Source organism: Dermacentor andersoni, unplaced genomic scaffold, assembly GCF_023375885.2.
Source record: "Dermacentor andersoni unplaced genomic scaffold, qqDerAnde1_hic_scaffold ctg00000039.1, whole genome shotgun sequence".
Taxonomy (NCBI): Eukaryota; Metazoa; Arthropoda; class Arachnida; order Ixodida; family Ixodidae; genus Dermacentor; species Dermacentor andersoni.
The window spans coordinates 9,910,851-9,934,916 of NW_027314752.1; the positions used below are offsets into that span (position 1 = coordinate 9,910,851).

A 24,066-nucleotide genomic window follows, 5' to 3' on the forward strand; every position below is an offset into this window, starting at 1 on the left:
AGAGATGTGGAGAGCTTCGCGGCCGGAACGAAGCCTCCCCTCTCCGACGGCCAAGAATGGAAAACGCGCTTTCCGATCGCTCAAGGTTGCGCGGGAATAGTATAGCTCTAGCGTCTAGGAAAAGCTTAAACAGGTGCGAGGGCGGCACGCATAGCGTCGGAAGCTAGCCGCTAGAATAGCTATCTCAAGTACTGCTGCTGGCGAGGGCAAAATACCTTCGTGTAATTATAATAACCCTAATAGGACTTCTTTCAAAGAAAATTAAAACAGGAAAAAAGGAAACGGCTCAGAAGGCTATACTACGAGAGCTATCCCTATTGCAGAAACCAGCGCCTCCCTGTGCCTTTCCAGTGCGTTTTCTGCACTGGGAACGCTGCAAATGCGCTGGAAGCGACAATATTTCACTGGGTGGCACACGCTGTGACGCTGGGAGTGCTGATTTGCACTGGGTCTGTGCTGGGCCAACGCTGGCATCGCTGTATTTCACTGGTGCCAGTGCGCAGCGCACTGGATACACAAGTTGTAGGCGGCACGCTGGGACGCTGGGCGCTGGAGCCATTGCGAAATGCGCTGGGGGCACCGAAAAAGGTCTGCAGTCACTGGTACACTGGCACGCTGTGCGCTGGGGCGCTGGGGCCAGTCCGCTGGAGAGGCATGCACTGGTTGTTGGACGCTGGGAAGGTGGCGCACTGGGCCGCACTTCAGCGCTGGGAGCTGCAACGGCTGCGAGGCCTGGCGACATGGAATGCTTCGCGATTGTGATGTGTTGTGCACGGAGGACGACTTTGTAAGCGTGTATACCTGTGCGCGAATAAATGTACGGTGAGAAAAAGATGGATAACCTCACGTTGAAAGTTCCTTCGACGATACAGCAGTTGCTATCGGAAATCGGAGCTCTAGCTCTACGGGCGAATCTAGTTTGTTGCTACATTATCGCAGAACCATTAATGTATATATCGAACCGCGTTCCGTATAAAAGCAGCTGCATTGTCAAAGCACGGTTGATCGATCCGTTTTGATCGAGCTGCCGTAATCACCACGCCAACTCGACTTGATGCGCGTACGCGCTCACCCTAAACACGCTCGTACGATGCGCAGAAATGACATTTTCGAGGCTATAGCGTAGCCTGTGCACGAAAGCAGATATTGTGAATCTTCGCGGATCTTGTGCCTGCCACTGACATAGTGTTCTGTTCGCAGAAGAAGTGTATATATTACAAAGCTTACGCTCGACCATCGGCCGAATCGCGCTACCGTAAAGAATTGATATCCGATAATCACCAGGTGCGGTATGTTTCCTTTCCACTTATACAAGAGTCCCGAGCGCATATTTAACTACGGGCTGGTAATTCCGAGATCTGCCGGCCGGCGGGTGCAAACCACGTTACAATAAGTACAATAAGTTTACAATAAGTAAAGCGGGAGCCTGAAGTCTAGAACCATTGGGAGTGTTGCCAAGCACTTACGACACGCTACTACTGCTTCACACGAAGATATCAAGCAAGCTCTGCCTTCAGTACTTCAGAAAGATAACCACATCTGGATATGCAGATTACCTTCTCGAGTTCTTGAAATTTTGCAGGCAATGCTAGAAACCAGGGAAAGTCCAACTAGCACACCACTAAACACCAAGCACAGATGTCCAACAGAAGCATCGCGATTTCGGAGAATTTTATGCAAGAAGTGCTAAAGTACTGCATCAGTGTTAAAGAGTAGTGAACCATGAAACCCCATGCACCTGTCGCACGGCAGCGAGGGCTCTTGCTCTTAACTATGAGACTCCTGTTACCGTTGAATAAGAAAAAGAAAGTACTACAGAGTAACGAGCACTGCCACAAGTGCTCAAGAATAAAGCAGTGGGACTGCAGGAAAAGTGGCTCGAGGGCTCCAAGTACTCAACCTAACGTATCACAGGCATCTGTGACTAGAACAATCAACTGGTGCGACTTCCTTGAGATAATGATGTTGCACCTCCCAAGTCAACCATCCAATAACTGTCGCAAGTGGCAGAAACTTGGGGGAGCAATCCACATGTTGCTTCAAACAGCATAAGCTTGGGCAGAAGGGCAAAGTAAATGGCCCTTTTGTTCTGTTCGGCAATTGCAGCAGAAGGACCTTCATGCTGAACTGTTCTGCCAACTTTACTAAAAGGGAAAGCAAGGTTTCACTATTTACTATTTAGGCAGCTACAAGCTAATCGCCAAGAGAGTGTCCGTAAGTAAAATTGTGGCTGCATAACATGTACGATGCCAGAGTGCATTTCAAAGCACTCTAAATTTGTGTGCTCTGCAAGGACTTCCTACTGCTACCACATGACTCTACAGCCAGCCTCATGGAAAAGCAGGGGCTCCGACTTGCTGACTACGCATGAGCTGAACTTTGCTTTGGCATTGGGAGTCTGGCCACTGCTCAAGCTGATCATTACTGTGATGTGAACAGCGGCAATGACAGGCACACAAATTACCGGCTCGTGGCGGTCGAATACATTCTCAGCTGTACATTACAGGTAACAGCACTTGCATTGTTTGCTGTGACTTATTTCACCACTACAGGAGCGATACAGGTGTCCATAAGCTTTGACCATGACAAGCTCTACCAAAAGCCGAAGTCGTCATGAGAGCTCAGTCATTTGGTGATAAAGAACAGAGAAGAAATAGCCAACCTGAGCATTCGATAACCTTGGGGTGTTATAGGGACACTAAAGATAAACATGAACAATTTCGAATAATACAATATGTTTTTAGCCCTCTTTCTTCCTAAATTTTGTGGTGACTAGAACACAAAATGAAGCTCAGAGTTCCATTGTTTTCAAGTTCATGGCATTCTTTAACATTTAGGCCAAGTAGGCTCAGTGAAAGTTCCTGAAACTTGCCATATTCATTCTGGCTCCTTTAGAACACATTGTAGTTAATTTTTACCCATAAATAATTAACTACACCCTAGCAGACGCCGTCCGAATCTATGACATCACACTGAGCTGGTGTGAGAACTTTAAGGCGGCAGTGCTACTCACTTTTCCTTTTTGTGCCTTTTACCACTTGCCAAGCCTCTTGCAGTAAGGGTGGCATTTTTGGTATCGTATAAGGGTAATTTACTAATGAAAGTGAAATCATTTTTTTCTTTTTCATGTCCCATTATATTCCATTAATAAATAAAGTGGCACACACGTCTCCAGAATGCAGTTCAATAATCCAGAAAACAGTAATATGTCTGGCGCATCACTCTATTCTTCAGTCTCTCTCAATCATGTTAGGCATAGGGCACAAAAATTGTTTGCGTGTGTTGCTGAATTCTAGGTACACACAGCTTTTTAAAATGTCTGATGGCCTGAGAACTTTTGGTGGAGCCTTTGCTGACAGGAAACATGGCCGGATGTGCTGCGGAAAGCGTTGGTCATCCAGGAAAAGGACTTCTCGGCACAGCAGCAAGCAAGTGTGACCTGCCCTCAACAACACACGAACCGTTTTCTCTATGCGGAAGAAGCCTTCTGATGTTTGCACAAATGTGCTGTCGCTTTTAGTTGGCCTTTTGTACAGTGTGCTGTGGTACATCTGTTTCTTAAATACAAGCCTCTCGTATCACTCAATACTACTGCCACCATAGCCAGTATCATTGAGTGCTTGCATTTTGGAAGCACTGAGTGTAGCATGCTTGTTCAGGCCAAGAAACCTTGCACCACCTTCTTCAACTGCATTCTGGATATGTGGGTGTCCAAGGAAACTATCACAAACTGCCCTGTCCTTTTCCGAGATATTTGCAGTGGCGATGAAGTGCTCTAGATATTGCCCCATAACCACGCGCTCAACTATCTGATGGGGCAGGCCATGAGCAGCGGTCACCGACTTTACAAGATGCCCATTCCCACTCTCAAATGAAAAGGCAGAATGGGCCCACAATGGCCCCAAATGTCGAACACTCTCTGCAAGGTGGTAGAGCTGGTGCACATTAAACGCCGCTGCTGTCACACCATATAGTGCCTCACAGCGTGCTGCAAACAATGACAGAAGGCGCTCTGAAAAGAATAAAATGGAGCAATCAGAAAAGTGAAATTTTGTAATGTATAAAAGCTTGAGGGTCTAATCACATTTGGTGCAGTTGAGCTTATATTTTGAGTGGAATTCCAAGCATCTCCAAAAGGCAGCACCTTAGCGAGCATTTAAAATAAAACTTAGTTAAGGGGCCAGGGAAGTCATTTACTATGGTGTCATTTTTGATGTGAAAGCATCAAATGGCCCAATGATCGAAAAAAGCAGCGCCTGTAGCAGCGAAACATCACTTAAGTTGCCACTGGCTGCAACGCGACATCACGAGCAGCTGAAACGGTTACCTGCTGCTGTGTTAGCGTGCCAGGTGTTGTGCGAGGATTATGGCTTTGTAAGCCGGCACACAGTTTGTATCTCTCTCTCTCTCTCTCAACCCCACTGGGATTAGCTGCTGTGCGTATCTGCCAGCTTTGGTGGCCTTTGCTACTGCCTCAGTTTCTTGTCGCTTCCACCACGTACATAGCAAATAATAAATAAATAAATGCACTTCCTTTCTCAGCAATATCGTCCAAATGACTCCGGTCTACAGCCAACATGCTAACGTAGAAACTGTAGAAAAAAAAGAAAGTAACCCGCACCAACTAAATTGAAAACTCAATAATAAATACCTCGCAGAAAAAATAAAAAAATTGCTCGCAGCACGAAGCTCGAATGACTGCAGTTGGTACAAGTTGTGACATTAATTATTTTGCATTCGCAACTTGTAACCAGCGCTTAGGTGTCCTTGGATTTTTGTTGCACCTCCTCTCCACTTCCCCATAAGCAACAAGGTCCTGTGCCACTGCAAGGAAAGTGTACCACTAATGCCTCAGCAGAGACCTCAGCACAAGAGTATTGGGCAGTGTCATCAGCCTTTCTTTTTTTTTTCAAGTGAAGAAATGTGTAAATGCAAAAATTACTATGTGTTACAACACATGCACTTGTGTTTCTATATTTGTGCTGACACAGTCACTGTTGTGCAGAGACCTACTTTGAGGCATCCTAAGGACCACATGGCCTGCCAAAATGAAGCATTCATTAATATACGCTACTTATCACAAATGGTTTAGTAGTGTGTAATCATCATGCTCTTTCTCTGTCACAACTTTGACTTTCCTTACTCTCTTCTAGCATATTGCTTTAACATTTTAACATTGCATCAGATGCGGCTACATGGTTGATATACAAAATCTGATGATGTTAAATGGACCCTAAAGATGAACACTAAATCCGTGTAGACCGACAAAGCACGCTTTCAAACTATTTTCGTTAATTGCACACTAAAAGTTGATTAAACAAGAAAAATAAGGCCAAACCTTTTTTTTAAACTTCACATTGAACCCCAAGCACCAGAACATCAGTGTGATGTAACAGATCTCAAAGTGTTTTCTACTGTCCATTGTATCACACTAAAAGTTCTCGAAACTTGCAAATTTCAGTCTTTGCCTCTGTTGCAATACAATGTAGCCCAATAAACTAGGCCTGAACAGACACTGAAAATCAGACATCACGGCAAGCTGAAGTGAGAACTTAAGGTGGCGTTGCCATGTCTTTCCTTTTGCATCATGCTAGATTACCAAGTTTCCTCCTATGGTAAGAATGGCTTTTCGTGTTATACAAATAAGGGTTATTTGCTAACACAGCTTAACTTACTTTCCTCTTTAGTGTCCGCTACCCCCGTGGTTGCATAGTGGCTATGGTGTCGGGTTGATAAGAATCAAATCAAGGGATCGAATCCCAGCCACGGCTGCCGCATTTCAATACAAGAACACCCACGCACTTACATTTAGGTGCACATTAAAGTTGTCCAATTTATTCGAGTCCCTCATTACGGCATGCCTTGTAATCAGATCATGATTTTGGCACGTTAAATCCCATAATTTATATATTTTATCTTTAGTGTCTGTTTATCACTACTACCAAAATACTAAATTATGCCTTTTACATTTTCTAGAAGTTGTGTGGAGAGGTGCTCCAGAGAAACTGCATAATGATGCATAATTGCAGAAAAAGTACGAGTGCTTGTTAGTTTTAGGTATGAGCATGGCCCACAACAAAACATGGAAAAACATGTGGCACAAACAGGAAAAATTAGCCTCATCCTTTAGAGCAAAAAAAAAAGCACAAGAGCATGGCAAGAATAAAAGAATGTTTGAGATGCCCAACCTAATAGTCCCCTAGAGCTACGTTTCAATGAAATGTAGAGCAAAAACTGACACCACAGACCTTTAAGTGCACTGACACCAGTTAAATTAAATGTGAGGGCACATAGGAGTGTTGCAATCTTTCTAATATATGTGCTTGGCTCAAAAAATGGTGAAAATGTTTGCACGCAACAAGAATTTTCTATAGCTGGCAAAATAGATGTCGGGAAGTCTTGTGGCTTCCAGAATAGAAGCCTCTGTCCTCTAGGTGCATGTCCATATAAAACTGTGATTACAAGTTGTGCCCCCTTGAGAATGTTTTTGATCTTTCCCTCATGCTATTACCCCTTTACAGTTATCCAGGCAACACTTTCTTTTTGTGACCTCCAGGGGGAAGGCACATTTTCCTTCCAGCTCAGCTAGAAGAAACACATGCAAGGAAAAACATATATGCACACTCCACACACAAAGAAAATTCGGAAGCGAAGCTTTCAAGAGCCAGCAAGGGAAAATGCCATATTATGATGATGAGACACACTGCAGATTTCAGTGATGAATGCATCCCTCAGCCACCATGGCCGACCTTGCAGAGCAAGCAGAAGTTTTATACGGCATTAAAACATGTTAAATTGCAAGATGAAACATGCTTCACCTTGTAGAAATGCACCACTATGTGATAAGTGCAGCTAATTTTGGTAAAGAATGTGTCCCATAAGTTCTATCTGGTTTACACAAGGGAAATTCTTAAGGGTGTTTTGTTATGTCTTTTCAGGTATGCATCCGAGGCTAAAAGGTTAGAGCATCAGGCTTCTGTGTTGGGGGAACTAGGTTTAAACTATCCATCAGATGTGTAATTTTATATATTATTCACTCTTAGGCATATGTCAAGGCCATGTACACAGCCAGATAGAAACACACAAACCGCAAAGTGGGTAGAATAGAAAAAGAAAGCAGGTAGAGCATGGCAGGTATTCAATCTTGTGGACCTCTCAATACACCCCTACTGCATTGCACGGCATCACAATAAATACGGTCGTAGAGCATGAACATTTATTTTTACTTTTTGGTGCACTATTTTCATTTTCGAATCATTTTAAATCCTGCTTATCAGCAGCAGCAGCGGCCTGCTTTTATGTTTACTGCAGGATGGAGGCCTCCCCAAAGTAATCTCCAATTACCAAGTTGTGCATGTGAATTTTGTGATGTCATCATACCACACGCAATACTCCGCCGTCCTCAATTGCGCTTCCATTTCCTTGGCATCCATTCTGTGACTCTACTAGACCACCAGTTATCTGCCCTACATGAATGGTTTGTCCCGCTCCATTTTTTCCTCTTAATGTAAACTAAAATATTGGCTACCGCTGCTTGCTCTTTAATCTACACACTGCCTTCCTGTCTCTTAATGTTATGCCTAACATTTTTTGTTTCATCACTCATTATTACAACCTGCTTATTGAAAATTTTGCCAAGACAAAACTCAATCTTAATGCACCCAAGTTGAATGCACATAAGCCGTTTTACACCAAGAAACTTTCACATTTGGTGGGCCAAATAATGCAATTTACTAAAGATGCATAAGTAATTGCAAAGTAAAGACATACAGACACATATGATCACATAAGCTCTAATCTGTGCGTGGACAAAGCTTGGTTTTGAAGTGCACATAGTTGCATCTATGCACACCCCTTTCAGTCCATGTTTATCATACTGTGTCACTAATCCTTTATCAGTAACTGTTGAAGTAGACTAGCTTTCCCCAGTAATAAAATTTAGGAGAGGGGGCTTACATGATTTTACAAATTGCAGTGTGGAGGTGAAGAACATACATTTTAGAGTGCAATAAATAATACCCAAAACAAAGGTGAGCGAAGCCAGTTGCTTTCAAGAGTGAACTTCAGATTTTTGTCTATAATGTTATCTTGGGTAACAGATTCACACGTATATGTACTTGTTGCCAAAATCCCACATTTTAAGTACATTTCAACAGGATTTGCAGTACGAGTGAAAAGAACAGATGTTTACGGAGGTGAGCCTTGTTTTCTAGTTAACCTGAGTACTTCCGCAATTTCTAGTTATTAGTTATTGAATATGACTGATAAATCAACAAACAACCAATACTTACTGTGCCACTCCCAACACATAATTTCTGAACAAAGATTACAAGCAATTATAGCGAGCTATGACGTGGATACTTAGCCTAAATTTGTGCAGTACTTTACCTGCATAGTCTATCTGCTGAGTAGATATCTCTTCTCTAAGCAGAATATGTACTGCCTCCGACAGCTTTACGAGGTGACGCCAGTACTCATGGGGAATCAGGCCATCAAGGCATGGCAGGGCGTAGAAAAGAAGCCAGTGCTTCCATTCTGAAGCCTTCCAATGAGCCCTGTCATCGATGCGACGGGGTAGACGTGTGATGCAGTGAGGAGGTTGAATGCTTAACAAGCGGTTATTAACTTCTCTCACAGATGATGGGCTGCCTGCAGACATAAAAACGGCACAATGAATAATTATGCAGAGCATTTCAAGTGACCAAGATGTCTCTCCAATACAGTAAAATTAAACCCGAAGAATGAAATCACCTTATCCATGGCACGTCAGTCAGAGTAACATATGCTTAAAGCATGCAAGTTACTGAAAATGGCAAAAAAGAATTACTTCCAGCCATATCTAGACTCAATTACATTGGTTTTGGTCTGATTTGTGAAGGTGTGTGCACTGGTGAGCAGAGCTCTTCATTGTTGTATTTGTGCGTCAACTATACGAAACATTGCAGCGTATCAGGCAGCACTTTCTTATCAATACATTTAAAATAATCTGTACGCACTTAACGTGGCATGAAGAACTAAGAGCATAGCAATGCTTCCTCCTCATATGTTTTACAGCCACCTCATCACATTTTTTTTACATATTTTAAATAAGCATGCAGATTGCATACAGTGTACTGTGATGATGCCAAAAATTAATAAACGACCTCGTGCTACTCTCCCTGGGCTTTTCCAGTCATTTCACACATGCTACTCACCTAATACTATTCTTCTATGTGCCATAATACAGCAATAGTTAAAAGGGTCGCTGAAATTATTTTTGTCATAACCAAGTAATTTATACGGTGGTCACACCTTTTAAAGCAACCTCAAAAATTTTGTAACACACAGCACCAAGAGAGGTACAAGCAATTATAGATTCAACATGTACGCTGTAGTGCAAACACATGGCGAGAGAAAAGACTGGAATATGGTACAGTGTGTGCCCCCTTTCCACTAGACTGTACACGATGCGATACCAACTAACCCCTCAGTCTATACCTTTAAAGATTACTCTCCACGAAAGCTACAGCCTTCATCCTCAAAACCTATTCCACACTTGTGTTTACATTCAGCCTAAGATTGTGTCGTTAACATCATAAAGCTGCACACGTGCTGCGAGGGTTAGTGTTGTGGAGAGCTCAGAATTTAGACTACCTGAGGTTCTGTAGCATGTACTTTGGTTTTTCCAAAGCACAGCACCATTGAAACATGGTTACCATGGCTACTATTGAACCTATGACTGCCTGTTGAGCAGCTGAGTGTCATAGCCACTGTGTTAGTAGGGCATTTCTGTCTTGTAACCTATTGGCACTGTATAACATAGCTTTGCAAGCGTTCTCTACTTCTAGTCCATTTTAACATGTGTGTTGAATTATCTCTTGCTTATGGCACACAATTAACACTTTTTGTAATTGCTGACATGTCGGAAGTCTCTCGTAAAGATCAGCTATGGCGCTTGTGTGCCTTTATGGGGGATAGCTCCCAGCCTGTACCTCCTGCACAAATAGTTCGCAACTGATCAACCTTTGCGTTTGAGGCACAGGCAAGCCACAGTGCAGCAGGAACATGTAACGGTTATACCTTTCTTGCTGCACAAGACGCTGCTGTACCAAATTAGTTTCTACAAAACCTAGTCTCGTAATTGTTCCTTACAACTAACACAGGATAGTCCATCAGCCACCAGTAACTACTTTCAGCCTCTGTTGCTTTATTTATCACTCCCTCCCCTCTGTCCATATCCTTCAACAGGTCTTGACCTTCCCTCCAAAGCGCACACCTCCACAAATGTGCAAATACCAGCTGATGCTTGGTCCTAGTTCTTAGCCATGTGCATGCTGATGATTTGAGCAAATGTCTGTGTTATAGCCTTCTATGTTTTGTTTTTTCTTTGTTTTTTTGCTTGCAAAAATGATAACTAAGCATCACAATATGCTATTGTTGCATATCTGCACTGCTACATTGCAGTTGTTGCAGATGCTGCTATGCGAGAAGCAATTAATATACACACTTAAGTGGCATCATCAAGCCATTCAAGCAAGATGAATAGAGATAGATGAAAAGTATACAGAGCAAAGTCACTGAAATCAGCACATCTACAATCTTCATAATCTGTGTACACTTGAACATGACCTCCCCCCCACCCCCATTACAAGTCCCTAGAAACTTCCCTACGGGATAAGAACAATTTGTATGCTGCAGTTACGTAATTCAGTATTAAAAACCATAATGTGTAAAAGCACAAGCTATATTACTGCAGAAGTAACTGCTTATCGTCATTAATCATTCTATGCTACATTATCACTTAAGAATGCCACAGAACACATTTGTTTACAAATGGCACTCTTTTCGCAAAATACAATCTTTTATTCACTTTTCTACCATCGTACTCAATTGTTTTCTGCCTGTCTTGATAACGTTGCTTCTCTGTTCACCATTCATACATCTCATTTCTATAGTTGGTTGATTAAACCTGCTGCATACTGCTTTGGTTTGTTTAATCATTCAACATGTCCTCTATCAAACTCCTTGCCTCACAGAAGCATCTTCTGTAAGTGTTTGCTAGAGCTGAAGCCTTGCTTGAATATTGCAAGTATAAGAAGCATGAAACAAAGTTTGAAATATACATACCGACGTAATACCGTTCAGAACAGTTAGTTGTACTGAACAAGGCCTCGCTTATCTGCCTTGTGACTCCTAGCAGAACACAGTGCATGTATTCGACGCTGACTCCCTTGACAAGGTTGAAACCTGAAAAATTACATTCATAACACACATACTTACTGATTGAAGTCACCCGACGATAATGCTCCTACCAGAAAGAAACCAGGCAAGTGCCCTGCACCATAGGCCTCAGCCTGATATCAGGTGTTTGGCTGTATACAGAGTACTACCTCCCTGCCGCCTGCGCTATGATAAATATGGAGCAGGGAAGAGCTACCTGCTTAAAGAGCTCCTAAACAACCATGAGCTCGAAAATTGAGTTACATAGTGGCTGATGAGCACTAGTCCATTATGAACATCATCAGCCTATTTTTTTTGTCCACTGCAAGACGAAGGATTCCAATTACCCCTGTCTCGCGCTAGCTGATTCAAACTTGCACCTGCAAATTTTTTTTTATTTCATCATATCACCTCATTTTCTGCCATCCTTGACAGCGCTTCCCTTCCCTTAGCACCCATTCTGTAACTCTAGTGTTCACTGGTGATCTACATTACGCATTACTTGGTCTGCCCAACTCCATATTTTTCTCTTAATGTTAGCTATGACATCGGAAACCCCCTTTGCTCTCTGATCCACACCGCTCTCTCCCTGTCTCTTAACATTTCGCCCAACATTTATTGTTCCATTGCTCTTTGTGCAGACGGTAACTTGTTCTCGAGCTTCTTGGTCGACCTACAAGTTTCTGCCCCATATGTTAGCACCGGTCGAATGCTATGATTGTACCCTTTTCTTTTCAACAACAGTGTTAAGCTCCTAGTCAGGATTTGGTAATACCTGTCGTAAGCACTCTGACCCATTTTTATTCTTCTGTAAGCTTCGTTCTCATGGTAAGAGTCTCCTGTGAGTAATTGACCTAGGTAAACGTACTCCCGTACAAACTCTAGAGGCTGACGAGTGATCATGAATTCTTGTTTTCTTGCCAGGCTATTAAACACTGCATTTTTCTTCTGCATACAAAACTTTAACCACACTCTTGCACTTGCTCAGCTAAGGTCCTCAATCATTTGTTGCAATTGATCTCCACTGTTGCTGGAATATGAACACGTGGCGGCAAGAATATTTTTAAAGTGGTGCAGTAATAGCAAAGATACAGGCGTTTGAACAATGAAAACGCAACTGCTACTGTTTCTCGCTCTCTTTTGCTACTCTCCCCATTTGCATTATCTGCTCCTTGTCACATACTCACCAACACTACGCAGTCTAGTGAAAGCTACATCTCGCATGCAGGCCAGGAAAAAAGGGTACTCCATTGTCCACCTCTAATCATCATCAGCGTGAAACTTACTGAGTAGAAGCTTCATAAAGGTTCGGTTGAGCACAGTGGGCAAACATCCCTCCATTCTCAGAATACACAGTCAGCTCTTGCCAAGTTGGCACTGTCTTTCCTCGACTACTGACAAATCAAGAGTTTTTAGCCCTGCTGACACCACCTGGAGCACCCTGTTGATGCGTGGTGGGGATGCACAAAGGCATCAGCGGATAGGGCAGGAGAGCAGTACAGGATTCTTTTTTGAATTAGTGGCGTTTCCTGCAGCACATAGGGCTGCAGCATTCGCTGGTGATTATGGTCACAGCATTCTCCAAGCGACGAGCATGTTTGTTTGAAAAGTGTAAAAAAAATGTTAGACGTTTATGGGCTCTTTAAGGCTTCATAAGCTGGTTTCTCTTCCTTCTTAAGACTGTTACAGCTGGTTGTTTAACACACCACCACATAAAAGCATAAAAGAATGCCGCTGCATGCTTACCTTTAATGCTCATTAAAGCCGATGGGCTCTTGAAACCATTCACTGTGTTTTCTGTGATGTATGCAATATGCATGTCTCTGATTACTTGACTATGTGTCCTTTCCTCAGCCGGCTGGTCAATGTAGCGCATGCCACCTGAAAATAATGAAATGGAAAGCTTGCTTGTACACTTTTACAAAGGCACTACACTAAATAAACTATATATGGTGACAACCAAAATATTAATAAGTTTTGCCCACAAAACCACACTGTGCCTGCAGGCTATGCATCCACAATCCAAAATGTAGTTGCAGAGAGACACAACACATTCCAATTATGAAAATGTACCTGACATTGCTACGTTATGTGGTGCAAACTACAAATTTAAAGGAAGTTGTACGTACATGCACACAGTTTATCACAGAAACTGTTATGCTGTAGAGTTCAGAAGTTAGAGAGGGCCGGGCATTACTACTAATTTAAGTGACTGTGACTTAACAGTAGGGAATGATGACATTTGTTAATTTTAAACCATACAATAGTATTTGTTTTTAGTAAAATGTTAAAAAGAATCACTTCGTTGTTTTTCTACTTCTTGATTTTTATGAGCCTGCTGCTGTGGGTTTTCTTCAGCACCCCGTGTTTTCTTGTTTTCTACAATCGTAACATTGGCGACTGTGCCAGCTATGGCGGCAGCCTCAACCAAGTGACACCTGATTACGAGTCTTTGCAAAGCATGCTGGTGTGCTTGCCACCAATACAGTCACAGTACATCAAGATGCACCAGAGTGCAATTGCTTTCAGCAACAACATAATGCAATTTGCCTTTAGCGGCTACATGAAGCCGCAGCATCGTAAGGCTTATGTAAGCTGCTTATGTAATGCAGGTGTGTGAACACAAACATTATCACAAAGACTCTTGGCAGCTGTCCATATTTATTTGTTGCAAACTTGTTCATATAGGGTTGCCAACTGTCGATGAGTGGACAAAGTTTGAATGGAAGGGGAGCGCCATTCTGTTATTAAGCAGAAAAAATCAAAGTTGGGACATTTGGTTATTGAAACTGGATCAAGTCACAACTTCGGACATTTACTCAGAAATAGAGGCTGTCTCGCTGAATTCAGGACGGTTGGCTACAGAGTCCTTGCTTCTACCATAACAAGAAACCACCACCTCTAACAAGCTCATAACAGTATGTACGTAATGTGAAAAGAAAAAAGAAAGCAGTACTGTTGTCTTTTTTCTTTTCCTGTTAAAAATTAGATTGGTATGATCTTGTTACCTGCATGGATAAAAAAACTGCAAAATGTGGTAACAGGGACGACAGATGCTTGTCCTCATATGCACAAAATTAGCTAATGAACCTATGAGCACATTTACAGTGAGCTCGACAGAAATGAGTTTTGTCGAGGTATGTTTATTTTTGACACTGGCTTTCCAAATTTTCTTCAGAGACGTGGTCAGTTAAAGTAACACATGGCACAGAAAACTGGAAAGTCACAGTATATCTACTGCTGTACTTTTGCCTTAATGGCAAGCGCCTTGCATGTGTTACTGCATGCACACTCATGTGGCATGTTTTGCCACACGTTTTAAGAAACGTAGCATGTCTATCACTTCATCCACAGTCAAGCTAAGCCAGGTTTTTGCACATAACAGACTTCCCAGTGAATATTTTCGAACTTAATTACTTGCACAAATATTCTCAAGATCCCACATAGAGCATGCTGTGTGTTGAAAGTTGCCCTTGCTTCCCAAGTCTTTGGGTGATATGAGGAGCAATATCTGTCTTGATAGTTGGCATTCTTGTGTGCAGCTACATCTTCTACACCAGTATTCTAGACTGAAAATATTAAAATAAGAAGACTGTTCCGTGCATACAAGAGACACCACTCAATTACAATAATTACACTATATAATACTGCAATTATAAAAACTGTTTGGAGATATCAGCACATTTCTTACCTTCTCTATGCGTTGCCATCGTGAGGCACCGAGGGCAGCCATGCAGACCGTTGAACTGAATCATGTTCAGAACGGCAGCACGTGTAGGTGCATCCACAGCACAGCACAGCACAAATACTCTAGATTGGTGTACAGATGATGCAGTCTTCCATGATATGGGCTTCATACTTTTTACCTGCTCAACAAACTTTGCAAGAAATGTCTGCATATTTGGGTGGGTTCTCCCAAACCATAGTGCTGTCAGAACAGGATTTTGAAGTCGTTTGGCAGGTGGTAGCTCATTCACCACAATTTGCAGAGGCCACACTGATGTCTTGGAGGAATTGAAAACTGGACTTCCATCTCTGTTGATGGTCAGAGTCAAGTCATGATAAGTCAAGTTCTCAGCTTTGCTAAGCTCATGAAAGCAAGCAGCACTTGTTATGTCAGTGACAGCATCACATCGCTGGATTCTCTTCAAGAGCCCTTCTTCCAGGCTTTCCTTTGTCCTGTCAATGAGAAGGCAAAGCTGACTTGCTGTGTCCAAAGTCACAAAAAATGACCCTTTTGCATGCACATTGGTGACATTTTCTTTGTTGCCACACACAGTGCATAGTGCGTTGCCGTTTTCCACTGTCAACACAGCCTGACAAAGATCACAAAGGTACCAATAGGTAACTAAGCCGCTTTTCTTTGTTGACCACAGCTTTCTAAATGCGTACTTGTTGCGTGGCAACACGTCAGCTCCTGCGATGCTGTTCACCAGCGCAGCCAGATCACCCAACTCTGTCCACGTCAAGCCATGCGTAACTGCATATGACATGGCCATAGCAGCAGCTCCTGCCTTGGACGTACCAAGGTTTGGCAGCGTTTCCGAGCTGAGTGCAGCAAATGTAGTGGCCAATATTTCCCTTCGATAAGAGGCGGCGGCGATCTACTCTCAACTGAGTCGTCGCAGTCTTCTGCTTCCTCGCGAAACATGCAGCTTCCTTCAGACCCGTGGGTGAGGGTTCGCGGGACAGATCGTCGCCGGTGCAGGAAGGCGAAGCGTCATCCCCGCACGTAGACGGCTCTGCGCTGCTCGGTGCGCTGGAACAATCCGCGTTCTCCTCGCCTTCTTTCCAACGTCTGTAAAAAGTCGTTTTCGGCACGCCGAGTTCCATGCTATGCTCCAAGTAGCTCTTGCGCGCCCTTTTCGACGGAACGTCGGCCATCGGCTCAATCTGAGCGATAAAACACACGTAATGTGTGCAAAACTGCTGCTACATAGAATAATTAACTAATAATTAATCGAACAGTGAACAAGCTACTAACCACTAATCGAAGACTCCATCAACCCTCAATTCGGCAGCGCCTAATTAGAGTCGCAAAACAGGAGGTCAAGATCAGTCGCTGGTCGTGGCCGCAGCTATCACTGAATGCACCAACCACAGTACAAGGCCTTCGGATGAACCCCATCGGCTTAATCCTGTATATTGGGGGCGAGCTCCACCACTGGAAAAGCTGGCGCCACCGTCGGCATGACGTGACATGAAGGATCACGTGGACACGGCGGCCGCGTCGGCTGCTTTGGAAGCGCCAAAGGGACCTGAAAACGAAAGTTTAAGTCCCCCTTGCGCTGCAGTTCTGATTAAGTGGGGAGGCTTTCCCGCCTTGGGTGTCTGCTTGACAACATCTGAAATTACTATAATCGGTAGTGGCTATACCTTTGGAAGCGTGCAGTATGGTAGGCTACTGCTCGTAGCCGCATTGCCGGACGTACGCAACGGCGCCCGGTGCCAGCCTTATTTACACGTAGCCGCAGGACAAGAAGCTGCGTGAAGCTTGGCCCGCGAAACTTAGAACGGGCAGACAGCCATCGGCTACAACTCGGGTATGCAGCAAGGACAGACCCAACGAAGATTTCTGCTACGGCGCCGGGTCTGCGATATTCGGTGAGTAGAAGAAAACGCGCACTGAGACCCTCGCCCGCAATTGCTGCCCGGCGTGTGTGTATATATATATATATACACACAGATTTAGGTGCACGTTAACGATCCCAAGATCCCTATGTGGTCGAAATTTCCGGAGTCGCGCCTCCACTACGGCGTGCCTCGTAAAAGTGGTTTTGGCACGTAAAACACACCATTTAATTTTTTTTTGAATGGAATAGGATAGCTCAGAAGCATATTTACAAAAAGGCGTATATGGTCATGTTTGTTTTATGAATTAACGCACTGGATTACGAAAGAGAAGCAGCGGGAAATTGCCCGCTGCATGAGAATACCAATACACATATACAGTGCGATCGCTGCATTGAGACTTCATTCTGTTATGCGCCATTTGTTTATACGACAGTCCGCTATATGAACATATTTCACATAGCTTGCGCTCTGCGACTGCCTACCTTCACGCAAGAAGCCGGTTCGGGAGACTCCATCGCCGCGACCGCGTGCAGTGGCGTTTACTGTACGTACGCATTCGGTAAAGAGATAGCGTCTGTAAACGATTCTGCGCTTCCAGTTTGCCAATATAATGATATATCGACAGTTATATAACGAAGGAATAATTCTGTTCCGCGGTTCAATTGTGAGCTGCATGGTGCCACGAGGTGACCGCATGCACTTCATTAAAAAGGCGTTCGACTACAGCTAGGCCTGTATATTCGATCGTACGTGTTTCTAATAAATGTGAAAATATCACTATTAAAGTACACCAAACAGGTTGTCTTGAGGGTTATGTATATACATATACGATTTATTGCCGAGAGCATGCAGCTTGTCCTTAAGGACAAGCTGCATGCTCTCTGCAACACGGCTTTGTCCACGTAGTACAATTGTACTGCGTGGACAAAGCCGTGTTTCTTGTTGTGGAATATACATTCTACAACAAATGCCGATGCTGATTATGTCAGCATAATGTGAAGCGGACCGGTATACCGCTTTACCTATGCTGACATAAACGCGTGTGGTACGGAGACACTCTATCCCTGGTATATATGTTGAATTGACGCAGCATCCGGTTCTCTTGCTTTTGTCATATATATACATATATAGCGACACGTCGGTATAGATGAAATTAATGTTTATTTTGTCGAACGCAGATGACAAGACTACGAATACCCAACGTTCATACATTTCCGCTGGCACATAATTGATACACGCGGTAAATATTTTACGCAATCGCGTCTGATTGAAATTCAAAAACGGTTGAAGGCAAAGGGCAACATAATGTACAAGAGGTGACAACCCTCTTAGATCTGACCATGGTGTAAGAATATTATGAGCTGTGATCTGACCTGGGTTGAATTAGAGTGAAAACTGCGTTACGGAAACGGCGGGGACAGTGGTCTTTCGTGCAAGTCGGATTCCTCGTTTCCGTTGCAGCTTTCGTGCATCGAAATATGACGTTTGGGTGCTACTTCGTAAGGATGTAAATTGTGAGCACGCATGCGAGCTAAGATCCTCTGTTCCAGCTCGCTCAGATCTTTGAGAGATGAATACGTTCTCACATCTACGGCTGCACTTGTCTGCCTCCAACTAGTGCCGCCCTATACGCGCTATCGCGCTCGCCTATCGCAGTCTTCAGCATGCTTCCGGTGACCGACTTCATCGTCACTGCAAATCGAAAAATTATGATAACAAACTTTTCCACGGCGTTTTCCACATCATTACTACCTTTATTCTATGCTACTACTTCATGATTAGAGCCGGTAAGCTTTCCATATTGCACTAAAAAAGTGGTTACCATGAAAATTAGTTGTCAGTCGCTTTAACGATTAGGCCGGGCACTGAAAAACGTTTTCTTAGATGTAAATTAATGACACCTGCTTAAGCCTTTTGTAAACGAGTATATATAATGATATAAACAAGCCGTTTATTTTTACCGCAGCATACAGACGCACTTTCGTCCCCGTGTGGTGTACTCATCGGTCGTGGACGAAGCACGAGAATAAAACCGATGAACAAAAAAAAAAAACTGAAATTTCGGTGGCTACGCTTGTCACTTTATACGAGAAATAAACATCTGCAACACCCACCTTACCATCGTAAAGAACAAAATCATTACCATCGGGGAAAAAAAACTCGTTACTGGCGCCATCTAAACTTATCTACCCCCATGGGCGGCCGTGTCCTTTAGACTAGGTCTGTGTGTATGGTAGGGCTTTGTAATAGACGCTGTAGGGAGACATTTTGCATAGGTGATCTGTGATTTTACAAGTAGCTGTTTTATCATATCTATATTATATTTATAGTAAACGATAATTATATCCGCGGGAACCATTGTTGGTGCTGATAGTTTGTCGGTCGTGAACGAGCGTTCCTCGTATGTCTCGAAACTCCGCCTGCACGACGATCGGTGCCAATTGGTACGAGACAATGTTTGCATGTGTACAGTACACAGAAGATAAGGAGCGGGCAGCGCTGCCTGTGGCTCTTATAAGAGATTTCGAGCGACAAAGCACAACTGACTTCAAAAAGCACGACGTTGTCATGGCGTATTGGGCGGACGAAGATGGAAGAGGCGAGAACTTTTACCCGGCCAACGTCACTGCACTCGCGTGTAAGCCGACGCGTCGCCGCCGCAGGCCATTTGCGCCTAGAGTAGGGGTCTAAACACGTGGCCCACCATGCTGTTCTTATAGTTTGCCTTCTTTCATTTGAGTTCTGTTTTAATCATTGTCAGACACACTTGAGGACCTTCTGTGCAAATTGAAGAACTCGCGACACTCATTTCCCAGAGTGATATTGGGAAAGCTGCACAAAGGCAACTTGGTAAGATTTTTTTTCAATTATATTTTACAACCTGCTGTGTGAACGCGTACATTAGTTTTGGTTCGTTACGCCAGTGGTAAAACAACACCTAATGGAATATATATATATATGACTTGAGTGCATCTTGCACATTAAGGTTTTTCGGTTTTTAGCTATATTTGATTCATGTGTGGTTCATTGTACCATCCTCACTATTGCATGGTTTGCATCGTCGCAGATGTGAATGCTGTGGTAAAACAAATGCCCCTGCACTGCAGTGTGGTACAGTCACAGTGCATAGTTGCAGATAGTGATTGCTGAGGTCATGCTTGCTGGCCTGTCTTTGTCTTTGCACATACAGTTTAGTAACAAGGCTATGATTTTGGCTGCTACCTGGCTCCTTGGGAATGTGCATGAGACCTCTCTACCACACATGCACATGTATTGTGTGGCAGAAAGGTCTTTGTTTCTTTCTCTTCAAAGTTTGGTTACACATGAATATTGCACTTATCAGGTTGAGGCACCGAAGAATGTGCACACATTGTACTCCTCCTATCTTATTCGAGCTGCGTATACCTTAACGGCTTCTATGTCATTTGTGCGAAATTCCTGGTAACTACATCCTACTAGTCTTTCTTCCTGGTTGGCTGGCTGCCTGGTCTTGGTCTGTCAGGTCGCACATGTTGCATAATGGGGTTGATGGGTCACCGTATCTGCTCTTGTGAGGTTGACAGTGACCAAGTGACCACCTGAGCTTCAGTGTTTCACTGAAGATATGCTGTGCACCCACTCTCTTTGCATGATTGGCACAGTTGTAGTCTTGTTTTTTTTTCACACATACTTTGGGGACCATATGGGAATGAAATAGGCCCTTAGTTTTCTATATCATCAACCTACTGGGTTTCTTACGAGCGTTACTTTGCTCCTCAGTTAAAGCTTACATAGCAAAACAGGTGCAGCTGCTGTAGTTTATTGCTGAGTTATCAAAGTTCAGTTCAGCAGTAAAATAAATACTGCACTGCAGCACCATCTTGTGGTACTTTGTGTTGTTCAGGAGAACTTTTCAAGGGATGAAAGATTGGTGTATCGTGCTGTGGCCTGCTAGTATAATTATACACTGAAAACGTTCAAAAGCACTGCTTTGGACCACAAATATTTTGCTAGTTAGGTGTTCACCTGCGCATATTATTGTTCATGATTATTATTATTATTATTATTATTATTATTATTATTGCTGTTATAATAATAATTATTACTATTAGCATCCACAATTAGCTGCAAAATTGAGAGCAGAAGTGCAGCTTGGCAGACCATTACTGCTTACTTTAAGCATACCATTTGCATCAAGCCATCGCTTTAGCCTTCTTGGTGAAACTTGAGTATTTATTGTGATGTACTCTTGGCGTCAAATAAGAGGTGAAGATTGGAGCGCATGGCCAAACCATAATGGAAGGTGTAGTGCGCACCATCCAGTCATCACCATTGACAGGAGTGCAGATCCTGTTGGCAGCACTGCACAAGGATGCTCTCCCTGTGCTGCAATATTTTCGTTTGTGTTCTGGTTCTCTTTTACTTGAATGCAAGAAAACAAAAATAAAAAGCAATGGAAGCTGAAATATTGCAGTATAGGGCGAGCATTATCACAGTGCGACGAAACTGTATGTCCTATCGGTGTCAATTGAAATGTGAACAGCAGCGTCATCTTTTCTTGCTTTCAAATGAAAGAGAACCAGAACAGAAACATAAATATTGCATCATAGGTGGAGCATCATTGTGCAGTGCGGTCAAACTGGATGTGTGTGCGTGTCACTGGTGCTGACTGGATGGTACACATTATACCTTCAATAATGCTTTGGTCACGCGCTTCACTGTTTGCGTTTCATTTGATGATAGTATGTTCATAGGGGGTTCTAGCTTCCTTTTGTGCATTCAGTGGCTTGTGCAGTTGTCTACTTGTGCTATTAATTTGTTCTTATTTATTTTTCATAAGTGTTGCAATGCTGTTGGTGATAACGCCCTGATTATAAGGCCCCAGATCTTATACATTTGTAAAAATGCTGCATAATTGTGAGGCATATAGCGCGTTAAAAAGACAAGGACAAAAGTTAGACGTGACACACACAGGTGCTTTTTAACGCGCTATATGCCTCACGATGTCTTACCAACAAGCCCAAATCACTGATTTACTGCATAATTGTATGATACGTAATTACAAAAACATGGCTTTGGAGGCCATGATGTGGTGCTTTATTGACCTTGTAGAGTGTAGCAGTAGAACTGTTATAAAATGTGCAGCTGCTACCTCAATGATGGCAAGTGCTTTTGCAATGCATAGAAAGAGGCCTGGATGAAATCAAAAGTTAAGTGACATCTAGCCTGGTCAGGGCAATGTTTAAGTCAAACCCAAACATAACAAAAGGGGAAGAGGAAATAAAAGCTCGCCAGCTATGATTAGTGCCACACTGAAAACCTTATTGCACTACATGTGCCATTTTCTTATTTATTTATCCACCTAAAAGCGCAGTTAATTTCCCTCGTGATTTTTTCAGCTTTACTATCTCTATGGGGCTGCTAAAAAAAGTCAGTTCCCCTGTTTCCTCTCATTCAACCACACACACTTTTGTTTCAGTGGTCAGTGTTGGTCACTGGGAGAGTCCCTGCATATATGAAGATAAGAAATAGATTCCGATACCTGCATAAATGTTCTTGAGGAGATGTGTTGAGTTTTATCTTGCATGCCTTTTTTATGGTTAAGGCTGATGAAGGGCTCTCCAAGAGAGAAGAGAGGAAAAGGAAGCGAGAAGCTGCCAGGAAGGAACTTGGCAACATACTTAAGGCATTCAAGCAGTCGGAGAACTCGGAACTGGTAAGCAATATTTATTTGAGCCCAGCTACGCATTATTGCTGTCAACATTCAAACCTGATGGCGATGCTGAAACAATATTTTGGTTAAAGCTTAAAGTAGCAGTTTACCTTGCTGCTTCATTATCATGTCTGTGATGTGATGAGGGGGCTGTGATTGTGCCTTTTACTGTGTTATTAGTAGTATTTTCTTTCTGCACATTTTCATTCAATATACAGGTCTGTGTAATTTGGCCTTCTGGCAGCACAACATAACACTATTTTCAACTGGACACGACTAGCATACACGAGACTGCACACATAAAAAGAAGAGTAGTATGCAATATTTAATGTTACTTTCACCTCTTCATCACTAAACCATACAAGGGATTGTTAAAACTAGAAATATTCACTAAATGCCACTTGCATTAGCATGTGCAAATAAAGAATTGTATGTGGTGTGCAGAGGTAATGGCAAAACCTTTGTGGGAAAATAAGAATAAAAATATGGATCACTTGCAATGCACAAATGGTGCTTCATAAGATAAACTGTTGCCTTGATTTCCTTGGCTAGTACAAAATCCTACTTGGTGCTTTATAGGTGGTCATGCATAGAAAACTTGCATTATCATAATCAAGACAACCTGCCATTGCAAGATGTCATTATTACCATTATTTTACCTGACTGGTATATACTGGTATTTTTAGTGTGTGACTTCCTTTGTGGCCTCAGAAGTGACACACTGCATTGAAAAGTAATTGCAGTAAAACAAGTTGTGAGGCTAGTTGGTGCATAGCTATAAAAAATGAAGCACCAACGGTAACGGCACACTAAGAAGGAACGGAAAGACAGGACAAGGCGCTTCCTGTCTTTTTGTTCCTTATTAGTGTGCCGTTACCGTTGACGCTTCATTTTTTGAAAAGTAATGCCACAACATGTGGATGGGTGAGATTTTACGCACCTTTATGGCTGGCTCATGTTGGCCTGTCTCATTTAATACCAGCACAGGTGTTGCCTGATTTGCCAGAAGTGCACTGTCGATTGGCTGATACACATTTATAGATTTTTATTGGATCACATATTTCCTTTGATTCTGGTTAACACTGCTAATCAGAGATAACTTGGTGATGTCTGGTTCTGATTTCTGGTAGTAAATTATTGGCTTGCATACGCATGCAACTAAGTGACTTCTTTATAGTTCGTATCGTTATTTTATAGTTCATAGAGCAGTTCAAGTATCATTCATAGTTTGCTCTTGAGAAGTCTCGTCATTCTCCCAAGGTTCATGGTGTCATGCATTATTGCAGTTTCAAGACTTTGAAGATGAGAGCAAAGAATCTGTTGAAAATCACACTAAAAGCAAGAAAGATAAAGGAGCTTCACATGAAATTGAGTGGAAGAAGATGGAAGCAAGAATTGAGGACCTTGAAAAAGAACTACAAAATATAGAAGCTGAGAAAGAGGAGCTTGCTCGGCTGTTGGAAGAGGAGCGAGAGAGGTCAAGAAGGCTGACGGATGCCCTCCTCAACAAGATTGGTAAGTTGCAAGCTCGTGTTTGTGATGAGTGTTGACGTTTGCTGGTATGTGAAATGACCGAGAACAAATTAGTGGACACACAAACA

At 42.9% G+C, this 24,066-nt stretch overlaps 1 long non-coding RNA gene and 1 pseudogene across 1 annotated transcript; one reads left to right on the forward strand and one right to left on the reverse strand.

The window, feature by feature from the left end:
* Positions 1 to 483: 483 nt before the first annotated feature.
* On the reverse strand, positions 484 to 16,619 carry LOC126528160 (uncharacterized; annotated as a pseudogene).
* A 2,924-nt stretch (positions 16,620 to 19,543) lies between these two features.
* Positions 19,544 to 23,974, forward strand: LOC126528166 (uncharacterized). The gene is made up of 3 exons (XR_011891294.1): positions 19,544 to 19,623; positions 22,358 to 22,468; positions 23,752 to 23,974. It is a non-coding gene; the product is annotated as an uncharacterized lncRNA (long non-coding RNA).
* Positions 23,975 to 24,066: the final 92 nt, after the last annotated feature.